Source organism: Diaphorina citri, unplaced genomic scaffold (assembly GCF_000475195.1).
Source record: "Diaphorina citri unplaced genomic scaffold, Diaci psyllid genome assembly version 1.1 scaffold54, whole genome shotgun sequence".
NCBI lineage: Eukaryota > Metazoa > Arthropoda > Insecta > Hemiptera > Psyllidae > Diaphorina > Diaphorina citri.
In genome coordinates this window covers 150418-166545 of record NW_007377491.1, presented here as the reverse complement: position 1 = coordinate 166545, position 16128 = coordinate 150418, and the positions used below count along the sequence as shown (strand labels likewise).

Here is a 16128-nt window from a genome sequence, read left to right as displayed (position 1 = left end):
TCTTCCGTCGTTACGGTTCCCTCTATCAAATCTCTAAAAAAAAAAATAAAAATAAAAAATGAAAAAAATATCTTTAAAATGTTCATATGTATTCATGTTCTTTTCATATTTATTATATTTAAAATTAATTCATTTATATTGAAAAAATATAAATGAAAAACCGTCGAGTTAAAACCAAGATCTCACTTCACCCGATCAAGTCTTACCGTCATCTCCCGAGGTGTCGCTCCAAGCTTAGCTCCCGTGCCGGCAGAGGTCGCTTTGTAACTCGAACCACGGCCGCTAGGTTCGCTACTGTACACAGAGTCCTGCTGGAGGGGTGGGGCAACGTAGGAGGCGTGGTTAAGAGAGGCGGGGGGCGTGTGAAACAAGGAGGAGTTCGTTTGGGAGCCGCCGCCTCCCGAGATTTGCCGAGATAAGCCGAGTCTGAAAATAAATAAAATTATTAGAATAGAATATACCTTGTTTATTCTGCTGGGGAAGGACTGAAAAGTCCCTTTGCCCCGCAGTCTAACCAAGGTCTTGTGTATTTTGACATAATTATTTTGGGGAGTAGGTATCCAAAATTAAATGAAGTCGAAATCAAAATATAGCTGTTTTCCTTATAGAGGGAACTGTAACTACAGAGGTATTATTGTCCCGAAATCGAAGAGAGAAGGAGACAGGATAGGAAGAAATCAGCCGTTCCGAGAACAAACCTTATCTGCTTAAGATAAAGTTCATTAAGTTCACCCCGGGTGGGAACCTTCCAAGCTGACCAGGCTGGTCAACTTTACTTTTTGTAGCCTAATTCTTCTTTCTCGAATAAATATTCTCTTTTTGCCAAACTTATTGAAAGAAACTACTCACCCAGAGCTGTTCTGCGTATTCTGCTGATCTCCATCGAACCCGGGACCCTCGGCTATCGAGACCACAGATGGCGACCAGTAGTTGACCATCTGATACAAATAAACGTCCGCCAGAAACGACAGATCCCGCAACTTGAACACGCAAATGGGCGGGATTTTTGAACACGGGGATTTTTCCTCCGAGGGATTTTTGGAACTTTTTTCCCACGTCGCTGCGGGATTTTTGACATCGGAGGGATTTTTCGCATTCGGAGGCCATTGAGAGGGAATTTGGAGCAATAGGGTAAGGATGCCGTGACGTCAAAGTTCACGATTTACCGGCATTTTTTTAAATCGATTTATCTCGGGATCTAGAAGTCGTAGAAGAAAAAGAAAAAATCCGTGGTTCCTCATTTTTCCTGCTCTATGACTTTGAAACATCACCCAAGTAAGCACAACTGATCTATTAAACATTAGACCAAGAATTAATTTGTACCTATAGAATAATGGACTGTTTAAAAAGTATGATAAGCCAGCGGGGATAGTACTTTGAATGGACCAGCTCCCAATAGATCACTGAAGGTAGATATAAGGATGGGTTATTTGGGCTCTCACGTGGTGACTATTTATCCCAGCACCACTGAGGCTGGGTGAGATAAACGTGAGATGTGAGTTGGCGAATAGCTTGTCGAATGAAGAGTTAAACATTCAGCACTAAAAACTTTAGCCATTCTACAGTAACGTTAAATCCTTTTGAAAATGACAAGTTAGGCAGTTCACTAATAGTTTATCGTTAAATTCCATTTCGTTGGCCTTTTTATTTTAAGCAAATTTAGCCAATCAATATTTGCCAAAATAAAGTCACATGTGCGAGGTTTTCCCCCTTTTTGAGTAATTTCCTACCTGTAACATCAGCACACAATTTCCTATACAAATCTCTCACTACCGCTCCGCTCTCATTGCCGCTACGTCTTAAATACTCCCGCACCAGATCTCCATGCATCGGATACGTCAACCGCATGTCCTATCCCGTCCCATCAGCTCACCTCCTGTCTCAACATCACCCAGACCTCCCAACATCAGCAGAACCTCCATCCCAACTATCACGAGTTGGGCAACCTGGACCTCAGCAACTTTGCCTCCTACAACACTGCCCTCACTATTACCATCACCATCGGGTGTTCGCTGCTTATACTCAATATTCTTATATTTGCTGGTGTTTATTACCAGAAGGATAGGAACAACTCGAACAAATCCTCCGGAAAGAAAGACAGGAGCAGTCGGAAGAATTCCATGTCCAACTCCAACTCCCGAACGAGTTTCAGCATCGTGCTGAAATGACCTTGGCTGGAAGCAAGGAAAAGAACCGGTTCCGTAGTATAACTTGGGACGAGTATGACCCAGTTCATCAGAAGTATCTGGAAATCAGTAAGTTGGGTGGAAGAGTCACTATCATTTAGACCTGACAGGTACGGCTGAAAATGACCATCTGTCAGGTAAACCTGATGAGCACACATTATCAGGTAGACCTGACAGGTACGGCTGAAAAGGTCCGCCTGTCGGGTCTAGCTGATGCCTGATTAGCACACACATCACTATCAGGTAGACCTGACAGACGGACCTGATCAGGTGTACCTGTCAGGTCTAACTGATAGTGTGTGACTGTCCTAAATAAAAATATTTACTTCAGTGCCATCTCAGACCGAAGTTGATCCATTGTCTCGACACGGTTCCTCTTCCAAATGGTCCTGTCTTTTTTTTCTACAGCTACAGCTACTACACCATCCTCACAGATATGAGGTCACAAGGTGACATCTATAAAGGCAATGACTGTCGCTGGCAAATCTTTTTAAGTCACCCCCATTCCAGAAGATATCTGGTTTATTTACCAAAAGATTTGAGATCAGACTAGGAGTAATTTCCCCCCGTCTCTCCCTAGGTATGAAGCCGCGAATGAAGAACCACTACCGCGCCCATCAGCTGTCCGTGTGGCTTCGGCTCATTCCCGAACTTCACCGAGCGGGTATGGAGGGAGAGGGAGGAGCTTCGGCTCGGCACAATGTATTCCGAGCCGTGGAAGGGGCGGAGTTATACGAGGGCGTGGTCAGATCGGATCCTCTGACGTCAGGAAGGCGGCATGTGATGACGTCACAGAACGGTGAGTAACCGTGACGTCAAATTAGTGTGTATCTCATGTATACTGTTAGGATGAGTCCGAAAAATCCTGGAGGTGTTTGTCTTTGAGGAAGAAAGGAGTGGAACTTGCGGGTTGAATCTCTGGGAGTTGCGTTCCTTTGCTCCTAAGGTAGGTATTTGGAATAGGAAACCACCAAGTATTCGCCCTGTTATTATTAAAACAAAGATACTTATAGACTGACTTTTCGTTTATGTGATTAAAGGGAGTAGTTAGGAAGAGAAAGAGATTTACGCAGAGGATAGGAACAAGAACTTCTTTGTCCACTGTTTGAAAACCCTTTCAAGCTGATTTCGCTAACAAAATTAATTGACATTCTTGTTTCCTTGTCTTGTTATCAGGTACGGTGGCGGAGATTATTCAGCAGCCCATCATCACCTCCAGTATCCCGTTAATAATAATACCTACTAATTTCAGTATTGCATGTATAAGACTATAAGTATACATTTAGTTTCTTGTATGTACCTATACCTACCTACGTACTATTTGCTTAATTTATGAAAAGCCCTTCACCTCTTCATCTGACCACGAGCCGCCACTGGTAGTCTATTGAAAAGAGTTGTTCTTTTTCATTACTCACTCAATCTCTACACATCTTTACACTTGGTAAACATAACTTCTTGTTCACTTTCCAGCTACATTTATGGGAAGGGCAGGCATGTTTTCACAATTTAGAATTGGACTTGGAAGCTTTGGAGAGCTTGGTCCCGTTTCATTTCGTCAGTGGACATATCAACGAGTTGAGAATCAAGGTGCCATGGACCAGCCTAGGATCAAGCTCAGTGGAAGTTGTCATCGATACAATAGGTAAATATCTAAATCTAAAAGCTACTCAATTGTCCTCATGAGGCTGAGTGCACCTCGAACTCCAAGCACAGAGCTGAAAAACTGGGCTCTGCCGGGAATCAAACCCGGACCTCCTGCGTGCAAGTCTAGTGTGATACCCAGTCGGCCATGGAGGCTGCTTCAACAGATTTTCAAAAGGGGGAGAAGCTATAAACCCATATACAGTAGGTATGCTATTTTGCTGGTAATCTTAGAATCTAGGTTGAATAATCAATGTCTAATTTTGGTAAGTGAATAGTAACAGGAAGAGTACTTAGGGATCGAGAATAAATGATAGAGATGGAGGGACGCTCTGCTTCCCTAGATTCCATGGAATATGTGACTGCTAAATACAAACATAGGCACTTAGATACCTGATTTGTTCACGAGAGTTTCCGACAGAGCCCGAACGTCCTCGAGTGTTCGCGAAGCTCGTATCAAGGGAACCCGTGTGATGGGGGCGGGGCTAAGAATCTCATCAAGCTTAACTCAAGCACGTCTTCGTCTACAGGGTCCGGGGGTTCGAATCCCCCCGGTGGGAATTTGAGTGAGATGAGGGTCTGATGTCACCACCTCTTCCCTAGTCCTTCCTTCGCTTGTAAATACTCTGTCCTCTGTAACTTCTGTTGTATACTTCCGTGTCCTAAATTTGTGAGATTCGTGCTTCTGTGTCCCATGATTTGTAAGATTTTGTAGTGAAAGTTCAGAGTTCTGAGCGGTTTTCTATAGAGAAAGATAATCTCTCGTCCAAAGATAGAAAATGTAATACATTGTATGTATTACCTAGACCTAAAGTTTCAGCATACATAATAGAACTCGAAGTTCTTTTTTAGAGACAAAGTTCTGATTATATTCACACTATGACCTCTCTGAAATGCTGCAAATGCACCAATAAATCCGTTCAAAACCAACCAATTTTTGTCAAATAATATATTACACATGATGTTACCTCCTTATATATGTATTTAACGGAACTAATATTGAATAGTATTATTGTTATGTATTTTCAATTTATTTTCCACTATGTTGATTTTAATTAATGCGCCATGTAATGTATGAACCATTATTGTTTTAAATACCTATTTAAATAAACTTAACTGACCTACCATTTATGTACAAAAAAATTAAAGTTAAAAAAATTCTCTTATTTCATCAACTATAATATCTACTGTAGAGGAACACAAGCATATCCTAGGATGGGAAAGGGTTGATGAGATATCATTTTGGGTCCTCAAAATATTAGTCTCCCCACAAGGCTGATTGCACCCAAAAATAGCCAACGGTCTGAATATTATGATCCTGACAGTCACTCGTACAGATAGGTACCAAACAAGCACAATGCTGCTTAACTTTTTTGTCTTCTAGGAAATTTTTCCCCAGAAATAATCAACTTGGAACAAAATGGCCGCTAAAAATGGCTTCACTTTTTAGTGTGAGATTCCTCTCTGTCCATCGCTTGGCAACCTCCGTAAATAATCATTTTGAACGCGCGAAAATTCAAATTCTAAAATTTCAGAATTTTGTACTTTCTGGTGAAAAATCAGATCAGAATTTTCTTTTCGGGAAAATGGGTTCCTTTCGTGTGAATCGCAATTTGTAATTTTTTATTCAATGTTACTCAATTTTCACTATGTATCGTGTAGAATCGTTCTTAACTTCGTTCATTTTAAGCTATGCTGACAAGTACATCAAGAATTTCAAGAGATCGGATGCACAGGTAGGTGATTCATTTGGAAAATTGGTATCTTTTGTCTGTTGATCTAGGTTTGCCTACGTGTGAAGGTGAAAGTGGTCTGGTTTTCACTTTCTACTTTGGTGTGTAGAGCAGAGGTGAGACTTTGGCCCTGTTCCTGTAAGCAACTCAACACTTGCACTTTGCATTTCACAAATTTCATGTTATTTTGTCATCACTGCAACTGATAATGGTCATGCAATATTTTTCAAAGTTTTTCCTTTGTTGAGTCATGACTTTTACAAAATGGGAAAATAATGAAACAGGGTTCTCTTCCTCAAGCAATCTCACATTTTGCATTTCACAAATACCAAATAGGTATTTGTGAAATGTGTAGAAATGAGTGGAAAATATGTATCTATCATTCTGATTGCTTATCTGACTGTGTCATTGTAACTTGTTATGAAAGGTTTTTTTCCTAATCAGCTTGGGTGGTGGTACACCTGTCTTTAAAGCACCAGGCTGTGGGAGCTGAGTGCCCTATAGGTACCTATGGGGATTTGAGTGAGTTTCATGTTTAGGATTGACCGAGTAGTCTTTGTTTCTTCTCACTCACTCACTCACTCTTCCTCCTGTTACTTTTCACTCAACAAAATTAGACATTGAATATTCAACCTGGATTATAAGATTACCAGCAAAATAGCATACTGTAAAGCAGTGGCGTAGCGTCCATTTAGGGCGTGTATGGCGGCCATACACTCGAAAATTCCACTCAAATACCCTTTAATATTGACTTTAAATAATTATTGTATTCTTACTAGATAGATATTGTGATAGAAATTAGTGTCCACCCTACACTTGGAGTTAGATCACGCTACGCCACTGCTGTAAAGGTTTATAGCTTCTTCCCCTTTTGAAAATCATAAAGTGTGTCCACACTGGTCATCGATGGATGTCAACTGAACCATCCACAATGGCTCAATATCATAGTTTCACCTTGTCAATCAATACTTACATTTCCTACATATTTATCTAACATGTTTGAACACACTTTACAACACACCATTGGTATTTATTTAAGGAACAAAGCTCCCATATTTACCAATTGTATCAATGACAACTTCCACTGAGCTTGATCCTAGGCTGGTCCATGGCACCTTAATTCTCAACTCATTGATATGTCCGCTGACAAAGTGAAACGGGACCAAGCTCTCCAAAGCTTCCAAGTCCAATTCTAAATTGTGAAAACATGCCTGTCCTTCCCATAAATGTAGCTGGAAAGTGATCAAGAAGTTATGTTTAAAGTGTAAAGTAAAGATGTGTAGAGATTGAGTGAGTAATGAAAAAGAAAAAGTAACAACTCTTTTCAATAGACTACTCGGTCAATCCTAAACATGAAACTCACTCAAATTCCCCTAGGTAGGTACCTATAGGGCACTCAGCTCCCACAACCTGGTGCTTTAAATACAGGTGTACCACCACCCAAGCTGATTAGGAAAAAACCTTTCATACCAAGTTACAATGACACAGTCAGATATGCAATCAGAATGATAGATAGGTACATATTTTCCACTCATTTCTACACATTTCACAAATACTTATTTGGTATTTGTGAAATGCAAAATGTGAGATTGCTTTAGGAAGAGAAATAAAGTGATACAGCGAGTGCAACACGTGAGTTGCAATATGATGCGTGTGCAAGTTGAAATGCAAGTTCAAACTGTCCAGGTTGCACTGGACTTGCACGTTTTTGTCGCGCAGAGACAGCTTCAAGTCTTGCAGGTGAAATTCTTTGTTCTGGGGGGAAGATAGAGACTTATTAAACATACAGGTTATTATTGTTAAAGTGCGTCAACAAAACTATACAAAATGTTTGATTTAATTAGAAGAAAAAGAAAAGAAAGATGTGAGATGTTCACACCAAGTTTTTTTTTATTATTATTATTATTTTTAACATAGGTTTGATAGAGGGAAGTTTAACAATGGAATTGAACGGTGGAGCTCTTATCGTCCTGAAATCGCGAAGACAACAGGGTGACAGAATAGGAGAAAGCCAGCCGTTTGTTACCTATTATTCAATGTGTCTTATAGTCCAATTCATGAAAGAAGTCTATGCCTTGTAAGCGCCTAGGTCCTGCCTCGGTGGTGTAGTGGTCAAGGCGCTCGCCTGGTAAACAGGAGGGCGTGGGTTCAATCCCAGCCGAGGTATGGAATTTTATCCTCATATAATTTGAGAATTTGACCACAATAATAGTAGTAGCCTACTGCTGGAGTAAAGGGACTTTTCAGTCCTATGCGAGCAGTATAAATAAGCACTATTATTATTATCTCTCTTTAGGATAAAATCCGCCACGGGAATTCCGGGAATTGAACCCGAGACTTAGCGCTTACAAGGCAGACTTTTTTCTTTTGGGTTAAGGATCAAGAAGAGGCCGTCTTAACATAATAATGGGTCAAGGATCAGCATTTCTATCTACTAACTTGAAGAGTACTCCGGAAGAATTCCTGCAATTCTGCCACCTCGTTCTCACAGAACTGATTGCTTGTCCCCGTCATGTTAGGAAGAAGTCGTTTTAAAAATCAAGGCGATGCAACATTGATTTTCACCTCAAAAATCACATCTTGAATGTATTCACCTACACTAACTTTTCCACACTTTTTTTTTATAAATATACCAATTGACAAGGATGCAACACAAAACGTTTGGTTGAGATGGTTGTTGCGCTTGGCGGTATTTTGACCGCTTTTTGGCGGGTTTCGACCACTTTTCGGCGGTTTTCAGCTATACTGACTAAACGGTTAGACATATTGTAAAAGTTATGGTAAAAGAACACTCAAATAAGCATCTTTCAATAGGATAAGGAAAGTCGTGTGATATTCACACCAGATTTTTTTTCCTATTCGACTTACCAGTAGACCACACAGCCGGATCGGCAATAATCGTGTACCCTAAAGCCAATTCTAAATAGGGATCACAGGAGGTACTATGTTCAATTCCCCAGCAACCTGTCAGTTTCTTTAGCTTTATGCTTAAAAATACTCCATTTTTTCACTAAGTACTTGTTCTCAAGCCAAGGCAAAAGAGGATCCAAGGTACCTACTTTTTTTCAAAGGAGGTAAGTCTTTGGTATAAACATTATCTTTTCTCTTTTGTTGCAGTCCCAACTTACCCTCTCTGGAGCCTGGCACCGCATCTCTCACCCCTGTAGAATCCTCTAACAGTACCTACATGATTAGTCTAGTCCGGAGAGTGCTGTCTAATTTGAAGATAGTGTGTAACAATGTCATCCTGAAGATTATCGAGGAGGATACAGTGTTGTCGTTGAATATTAAAACCATCCAGTGTGACTCGGTTGATGAAAAATGGCTCCCGGCTTTCACAGGTAAGAATTTTACTCAATGTATAACTTAAGGAGTGCTGTCTAATTTGAATATAGTGTGTAACAATGTCATCTTGAAGATTATCTAGGAGGATACAGTGCTGTCGCTGAATATTAAAACAATTCAGCGTGACTAGGTCAATGAGAAGTGGCTTCCCACTTTCACAGGTAAGGACATAACACCACCCATGTGGACCTATTTGAAGACATGCCCCAAGTTACAGCCCATTCACACTGCTCGAATTTTTCCTTGTCTGAAGTTACTTTTTTTCTGAATTGTTCTTTGTTGGCAATGTGAACACACTACTTCATCTGTCTAATCCTCACGAAAAAAAGACGGAAAAAAATTCGTTACAAAGAAAAAAATCTTTTTGCGCATGGTGAAAGGGTTGTTAGTTGTTACCCAAAATGAACCAATCCAGAAACAAAGTTTTCAGTCAGGTCAAACCAAAAATCATCTCCTCTTCACAGAACTATCTCCCAAAGACCTCTTCCTCCGCAAGCGTATCAAACTACTGGACATCACCATCTGTTTGGACCGTCGGTCATCTTCCGGACACATCGTGACGTTCTTGGAACCGCTCCTGTTTAAATGCAGCCTTGAAATGCGGCTATGCCAACAGTTCGATAAGAACTACGAAACAAGACTGACACGACTTGATGTATGCTGTGATAAAATGAGATATATTGTGAGCAAACCTCAGCTATATCTGCTACTGAAGATTTTGGAATTGGTTGTTAATTTAAAGAAGGTAAGTTTTGCAAGGTAAGAAGTTTGATGAGGTAAAGAAGTTACTTATGGAAAGCTAAGAGATGGTTTTGCAATGACATAGATGTGTAAAATCTATCATAACAGATGTTTCACAAAAAATCTTTTTGCGCATGGTGAAAGGGTTGTTAGTTGTTACCCAAAATGAACCAATCCAGAAACAAAGTTTTCAGTCAGGTCAAACCAAAAATCATCTCCTCTTCACAGAACTATCTCCCAAAGACCTCTTCCTCCGCAAGCGTATCAAACTACTGGACATCACCATCTGTTTGGACCGTCGGTCATCTTCCGGACACATCGTGACGTTCTTGGAACCGCTCCTGTTTAAATGCAGCCTTGAAATGCGGCTATGCCAACAGTTCGATAAGAACTACGAAACAAGACTGACAGCTGTGTCCTCGGTCCTATGCTAGTCAAACTGAATGCCTCCCTAGTACACAGAACCCTCTATCTAGTCACCCTACTGCAGGAAAGTCTTAACTCGATAAGCCTGTTTGCCTCGAGTGACGAGAAGAAAAATGTGAGCCTGTCGGATGAACAGATGGAGTTGTATGCTGCAGGGTTTATACCGTTCAATATCATACAGGTGGGTGGCTCAGCTCTTGTGGCGTAGTGGTCAGTGCAGTTCTTTTGTGCGGAAGACCTGGGATCGAATCTCGGCTGGGTGATTTTTTTTTCACTTTCCTTTCCCTTTAGGAAGGAAAGTAATGCAGGTATTCGGTCAAAATTTCGATGTTTAGTTTTTAGTGCCAAAACACGTTTTGAGGTTCCTAATGCCTAAATCGAAAGATTTAGCCATTGGTCCGTGCCTATGTCTGTCTGTAAACTAAATATCTCAAGAACGGTATAAGCTAGAGACTTAAAAATTGGTATGCACATCTCAAATATGACAAGGATGCAACACGAAACTTTTGGTTAAGATCGGTGCAACGATTGGCATTATTCGCAAATCTTTTTAAGTCACCCCCATTCCAGAAGATATCTGGTTTATTTACCAAAAGATTTGAGATCAGACTAGGAGTAATTTCCTTCTATTCTTACCTGCTTGTAGATTGAACCAGTTGTCATTATGCGAAGTAAGTTCTGCAAATAGTCCATCTATCTGTAGTGACATGAGGGGGGCATATTTGACGTTGTCAGCATTAGACTGGCTGGGATCGAACCCACGCCCGCCTGATTACCAGTCTCTTACCTGCTTGTAGATTGAACCAGTTGTCATTATGCGAAGTAAGTTCTGCAAATAGTCCATCTATCTGTAGTGACATGAGAGGGGCATATTTGACCTTGTCACTCACGCTAGACTGGGTGCACTCACGGAGTTTGAGTGACAGCTGTAGCTGCTTGATGTACAGACCTATCCTTAACGTATGACCTGAAAAGGAGAAAAAAGGAATAATTAGGTATAGGCATATCTATCTCGAAATAGGCACATCTACAAAGTACGAAAAAAAGGCATTAATCAACGGCAAAAAGGCATTAATTACACTTGAACAATGTTGAAAAAGATGGAATCAAATTCGAACAACCAACCTCCCGAACCAAAATCTACTGCACTAACCACTTCATTACTAAGGCTGGTTATTACCAGGTAAGTGTGACGTCATTGTTGACACAAACATTGGCCCAATGACCAATGAAATTGAAGTTTATACCAGCCTAGTTAGTTAGCTTGGTCTGTGTCGTAGCATGCCCATCCCGCAGTATGTGGTATCATTTCAGCATCGGGATGATAAGACCACAGAAGAAACAATTCCTTCCATCAAACCTCTTAATAAAATTCCAGCCTAGTTAGCTTGGATGGTAGCGTGTCTGCCTTGTAAGCGCTGGGTCACGGGTTTGATTCGCACCCGAGGTATCCTTAACAGAGAAGGGTCGCTCTCAGAGCGGCTGGCTATCTCCTATTAAGAAATACTGGCCTATGTAAATCAAAACGGTGACGTCAAGGAAAACCCTTGATACTGTGTTATCTAAAGGCTCACAGTGAAAGACAAATCAGTGGTCCCTAAAATAATCCCGGGTCCAAATTCGCCACCCACTCACCTGTCACAGCATCTCGTGCGGCGTCGGGTGGGGGCCCGCGGGGTCATGTTGGGGCCCTGGGGTGCACCCCGCACTGTGCTGGGCGAGGGGATGGAGCTCGATGATTGGATGAAATATGGCGATCTGGGAAAAAGCGACAGAACGGTTATTGTTTGTTATTTAGTTTAGTCAGTTTTTATTCCTAATCCCCAATTGTAAAAAAAAAAAAATCTAATCAGCCCTAACAATCACTCTAGTTAGAGCTGTTTGAGAGGCTGACGAAAAACGCCGACCCCGTTTGTACACGGGAAAAGGCGAAGAAGATATAGTTTAGCCAGTACAGCTAAAAAGCGGTCGAAAACTGTCAAAATGAGGTCAAAATACTGCCAATCGTTGCACCGATCTTAACCAAAAGTTTCGTGTTGCATCCTTGTCATATTTGATATGTGCATACTCTGCATACCAACTTTTAAGTCTCTAGCTTATACCGTTCTTGAGATATTTTGTTTGCAGACAGACATACGCACGGACCAATGGCTAAAACTTTCGATTTAGGCATCAGGAACCTCAAAACGTGTTTTGGCACTGAAAAACATAGAAATTTTGACCGAATACCTGCAAACCTGCATTACTTTCCTTCCTAAAGGAAAGTGAAAAAAAATCACCCAGCCGAGATTCGATCCCAGGTCTTCTGCACAAAAGAACTGCACTGACCACTACGCCACAAGAGCTAAGCCACCCACCTGTATGATATTGAACGGTATAAACCCAGCAGCATACAACTCCATCTGTTCATCCGACAGGCTCACAGTTTTCTTCTCGTCACTCGAGGCAAACAGGCTTATCGAGTTGAGACTTTCCTGCAGTAGGGTGACTAGATAGAGGGTTCTGTGTACTAGGGAGGCATTCAGTTTGACTAGCATAGGACCGAGGACACAGCGGAGTAACATCTTCTCCTGCATTATACCGATGTCTGGAACAAAATAATAGTAAAAGGGAGGCATTCAGTTTGACTAGCATAGGACCGAGGACACAGCGGAGTAACATCTTCTCCTGCATTATACCGATGTCTGGAACAAAATCTTATATTATAATCTTCCACATTTGAGCCCATTTCCACCTTTTGCTGTCAAATGGGACACACCAAGATGATTATATCCATTTTTGTGGACATACCTAAATGATTATGTCCACATTTGAGGACATACCATAATGATCATGTCCACACACACCCACCAAATGTTTATTTTTGGGGACAGATTGTCCATTTTTGTGGACAAGACACTCACCATTCACATCATCCTCTCCTTCCGTCTCCTTGTCCACACTCACAAGCTCCAACGACTTCACCAAATCTATATACATAGTTCTAGACCGATTCAGCATAGCGACTTCGTCCACACTGGCCAGATGGTCTTGCCAGAAGGGTTTCGAGAGGGGCACGAATTTGACGTGAGGGGAAAACAGGGACCCGTCTAGGAAGGGATCGCCTTGGAGGGGAGGGGGAGATGTGGACTCGGCTCTGCCACCCCTGGCGGATGTGTCCGGCCCTGGGTCTGAAAGAAAGGTAGGTAAATTTGCTCGGGACATTTGATGTGACATCATCGCCTACGGGAGCGTATGCCGTGACGTCAAAGTTCACGATTTACCGGCATTTTTTTAAATCGATTTATCTCGGGATATAGAAGTCGTAGAAGAAAGAGAAAAATTCCGTTGGTCCTCATTTTTCCTGCTCTATGACTTTGAAACATCACCTAAGTAAGCGCAACTGATCTATTGATCACATGTGAGTACATCGAGTCATAAGCGCAACTGATCTATTGATCACATGTGAGTACATCGAGTCATAAGCGCAACTGATCTATTGATCACATGTGAGTACATCGAGTCAAAACTTGGACATTACTTCGGTCGGTCAATTAGGACTTCAATTCGTTCTGTTTCAGTTTATTTCTGCTCCTTGTTCTCTTATAATGACTTCCTTAAAGACTTACCCGGTTCAGGCGATTTTCTAGACACAGAAGGATCTACGTCACACGTAGGACTAACGGTATCTCTAGCTGGTCTAAGACAAGGCGGTTCAGCCCCTCCAATGTTGTCTACTGAGAGCGCTGTTGTCAGATGTACATAGGAATCTTCGGCCAGTTTTATCGCGCTGTTGCCGAACTTCTCACCCAGGTTCTGCAGAGAGTCCTTCACTTGGTTCACCTGAAAACCGAATCCATTTGTTCAGTATCTATCCCTTACTACTGAGAGCGCTGTTGTCAGATGTACATAGGAATCTTCGGCCAGTTTTATCGCGCTGTTGCCGAACTTCTCACCCAGGTTCTGCAGCGAGTCTTTTACTTGGTTCACCTGAAAACCGAATCCATTTGTTCTATCCCTTCAGATTTGTTCCAGTTTAGAATGGACATAAAAGCGAACTTTATCCTAAACAGATAAGAGAGTAAACTGCTGCATTAGACTCGTGTAGTCTGTGTCATAGGATGCCCATCCCGCAGTATGTGGTATCATTTCCGCATGATAAGACCACAGAAGAAACGAACAAAGGAAAAACTTTAAAAAACATTGCATGACCATTATCAGTTGCAGTGATGACAAAATAACATGAAATTTGTGAAATGCAAAGTGTCGTGTCCAGGGCCTGGTCTATTGTGAGGGCTGTGAATAGTCGCTCGTTCCGCGCTTCCTGCAAATTTAATGAAAAGAGTAAGTAACGGCGTGGTGCGACGGTATTAGAGGGAATTTCCCCTTGAGGGAAATTTGACGTCGATTTATTTTGAAATCCGTAATTTAAGTAAGTAAGGCTAACTTAGGTTGGGTTTAGTTTAGGTAAATTTAAATCCCTCGTCCCTGTTAATAAGTCTAGTAGCTAGATAGAGTAAGCGCTGGGCTGTGAATAGTCGTCCGTTCCGCGCTTCCTGCAAAATTTAAGGGAAAGAGTGAGCAATGATGCGGCGCGACGGTCATCTTTGACTTAGATGGAGAGAAAAATTCCCTTTTTATGTGGGAAATTCCTATTATTTGAGGGAAGTTTTATGTCCAATTTGTATCAGAAGGAAGATTTTTGGCTCAAGAGGTAAATTTTGGGACAAAAATAATTGAGGGAGATTTGTATCAGAAGGGAGATTTTCTGGCTCAACAGGGACTTTTTAAGACAAATGAACCTTTCTAATGGAATTTTCATTGAGTTCTTTTCTTAACTTCAAATAGGCAAAGGGAAAATTAGGTTGGGTTGGTTAAAAACAAATCTCTCGTCTCCAGAGCTTAATTTAGAGTAAGCGCGGAGCTGTGCAGAGTCGCTCATTCCGCGCTTCCTAGAAATTTAAGCGAGAGAGTGAGCAAGGGGGAAAATGAATTTCCGAAACACGGATTTTTTTCTTCTTCTTTTTTCCCTTTTTTTACTCCCTCCCTCTCCTTCTTTACAGGAAGTGTTATCTAAAACTTTCTCGCTTTGAGTTCATAGGTCGTCGCGACAAAATTTCAAGATCAGAGCTCATTTGTGTGAGAAAATGTAAAAAAAAATCCCCCCAAAACCAGTTTTTTTGGCTTTTTGATTCTCTGGACAAAACTTGCACCACCATTTTCGTGTTCCTGGTAAAAAGACCTTTAATTTGATATATAGGTTGACCAGGTTTGGATAAGTCCTTCTATGGGGACAGACAGAGTGACAGACTGACAGACGACACCGAAGCGAATACAATAGCCCGTCCACTATACCTTTTTTTATAACTATCGTAATAATAAAGGAATGACGGGCTAAAAATTCATTTTTTCCGTATACCTCGACCAAACCGCGAACTAACCGCGGATACCGCGAACAAGCCGCGGATACCGCGAACAAGCCGCGGATACCGCGAACTAACCGCGCATACCGCGAACTAACCGCGCATACCGCGAACTGACCGCGCATACCGCGAACTGAGCGCGCATACCGCGAATAAACCGCGGATACCGCGAAATAACCACGGATACCGCGAAACACCATCCCTTCCTCCTCTTCCCAAACTGATAGTTTTGTGTGGGTTTCAAGTAAGTTGCTAGATTTATGCTTGCACAGAATAATGTAGGTATTAGCTCAGTAAAAGAAAGAAGCAAAGAAGTTCCTGGGATTTTAACAGTAGCAGTAAAAAAAAGTCTTTTTCGGGGTGCACTCATTCTCTTGAGGCTGAAACTTTTTCGTGTCTGATATGTATAACATGCTGCGTGAAAATATTGCGACAGTAAAATGTAAAATTACCTTCAGAAGGGAATTGTAACAACGGAGGTCTTATCGTCCCGGAATCGAAAAGAGAAGGAGGACAGGTTAGGAGAAAGCCATCAGAGAAAGACAATTATCTGTTTTGGACAAAATCCTCCCCGGGCGGGAATCGAAGCCGAGACCTACCGAAGGGTTAGATGGGGATGCACTCAAGATGACAAGTGTGAATGTGGTGCAACAC

The 16128-nt window shown here is 41.6% G+C and overlaps 1 protein-coding gene across 1 annotated transcript in view; it reads right to left on the bottom strand.

The window, feature by feature from the left end:
* Positions 1-16128, bottom strand: part of LOC113470541 (vacuolar protein sorting-associated protein 13B-like) — a 28986-nt gene that overhangs the window by 926 nt on the left and 11932 nt on the right. The window lies entirely within an intron of this gene.